At 35.6% G+C, this 2,391-nt stretch overlaps 1 non-coding gene across 1 annotated transcript; it reads right to left on the reverse strand.

The window, feature by feature from the left end:
- Positions 1-2,000: 2,000 nt before the first annotated feature.
- On the reverse strand, positions 2,001-2,073 carry Trnas-cga. The gene has a single exon. It is a non-coding gene; the product is annotated as a tRNA-Ser (tRNA).
- Between the last annotated feature and the right edge of the window lie 318 nt (positions 2,074-2,391).

Consider the following 2,391-nt stretch of genomic DNA (forward strand, 5'->3'; position numbering starts at 1 on the left):
ACATATATATATATATATATATATATATATATATATATATATATATATATATATATATATGGGTAAGTTGTAGATCTCTGTCTCCTTCTTTCCTTCCACCCTCTCTCCCCTCTCTCCTTTCCTTCTTTCCATTTTTAAAAAGGCTTTTCCAGAATAGTTTTATTTTTACAGAAAAATTGATCTGAAGGTACAAATAGTTCCCATATACTTCACTCCCTGCCCCCCACCCAGCTCATATTTTCTTCTATTATTACCATTTTATATTAGTATGGTACATCTGTTAAAATCAATAAATCAATTTTAATATATTACAATATATCAAAGCCCATTGCTTGTTCAAACTTCCTTGGTTTCCCTAATGTTCTTTTTCTGTTTCAGGATCCTATCCAAGATACCATGTTACATTTAGTTGTCATGTCTCCATAGGCTCCTCTTAGTTGTGACAGTTTCTCAGACTTTTCTTGGTTTTGAAGACCTTGACAGATTTACGGAGTACCAGTCAGATATTTTATAAAATGCCCTTCTAGTGGTATTTTTCTAATGCTTTTCTCATGATTGTACTGGGGTTACAGGTTTGGGGGAGGAAGTCTACAGAAACCTAGTACCATTTTCATCACATCATATGAAGGGCACATACTATGAAGATGATTTATGACTTTTGATGTTAACTTTGATTACTTGGCTGAAATAGTACTTGTCAGTTTTGTCTACTTTAAACCTATCATTTTTTCCCTTCTTTCCATTCTGTATTCTTTGGAAAGAAGTCACTTTGTGAAACCCACAATTAAGGAGTTCCACTTCTTTTTTGGTGGAGTGTCTGCAAAATTTGGAATTCTTCTGTGTGGGAGATTTGTTTCTTCATCCCCATTTATTAAATCATTATTTATAGCAATATCTACTAATAGATATTTATTCTATACTTTGTGTTCTAAATTCAATCATACTTCAGTTATCTTGCTGTTTAAACTGTTCCATCTTTGACCATTGGGAACTCCTTCAGTTGGTGCCTATGTTACTTTGACATGTACACATTTTTTATTTGTGTGTGTGCATGTATGTGTGGGTTTGTGTGTGTAGAGCATTTTCTGACTTTTGGGCACTACATGTCTCTTTTTTATTTTTATTTTTTGGTACTGGGGATTGAAACCAGGTGTGCTTAACCACTGAGCCACATTTCCAGCCCTTTTTATTTTTTAAGACAGGGTCGTGCTAAGTTGCTGAGGGCCTCACTGAGTTACTGAGGCTGACTTTGAACTTGCAATTCTCCTGCCTCAGCCTCCTGAGCCACTGGGATTACAGGCATGTGCCATCGTACCTGGCCTACATATTTCTTTTTTTTTTTTTTTTAAAGATTTGTTGTTGTTGTTGTTGTTGTTTAATACCTTTATTTTTATTTATTTATTTTTATGTGATGCTGAGTATTGAACATAGGGCCTCACACATGCTAGGCAAGCACTCTACCACTGAGCCCCAGTCCCAGCCCTACATATCTCTTTAAAAAAATAATTATTAATTTAGTCATTCAGTGTGAGTACACTGTGTACCACACAGAGAGAATTGGCAAAAGCAGAACCTGGCACCTTGCCTTCAAGAACTCTCATTACAGGTAGCAGAAGGGAGGACAGACATGCAAGAAAAGAGATCAAGACAAGCAAGTGTGGTGAGAACTTTGGCAGAGGGAAGAAGCTCAGGATGCCCAACTTAGTTCTAGGTACTCTCCCTCCTTCCTTGCCTCCTCTAAGTATAATTTTTCAAAATGGTTTCTGATTGTATGTATTTCAGTAGTGTCCATTGTGATATTTCCTTTTTTTCAATATGTATTTTTTTAGTTGTAGGTGGACACAATACCTTTATTTTATTTTTATGTGGTGCTGAGGATTGAACCCAACACCTCACACATGCCAGGCAAGTGCTCTACCACTGAGCCCCAGCCCCAGCCCCAGCCCTGATTTTTTAAAAAAAAAATTTTAGTTGTAGATAGACACAATATCCTTATTTTTATGTGGTGCTGAGAATTGAACCCAGGGCCTCATGTGTTCGAGGCATGCACTCTACCACTGAGCTACAACCACAGCCCCTAATATTTCCTTTTTTATCATGAATTTTAATAATTTGAGTTTACTCTCTCTCTGTTAGTGTGGCTAAGAGTTTATCAATTTTATTTATTTTTTCAAAGAAGCAATTTTTTGTTTTGTTGATTTTTTGGATTGTTTCTTTTGTTTCTGTTTCACCTCTGACTTTAATTATTTCCTGTCTTTTACTACTTTTGGTATTGATTCATCCTTCTTTTTCTAGGGCCTTGAGATGTAAGTTAGGTTATTTACTTATTGACTTTCTATTCTTTTAATGAGTGAACTCAATGCAATGAACTATTCTCTTAGCACTGCCTTC

The sequence above is a fragment of the Marmota marmota genome, unplaced genomic scaffold (genome assembly GCF_001458135.2).
Source record: "Marmota marmota marmota unplaced genomic scaffold, marMar, whole genome shotgun sequence".
NCBI lineage: Eukaryota > Metazoa > Chordata > Mammalia > Rodentia > Sciuridae > Marmota > Marmota marmota.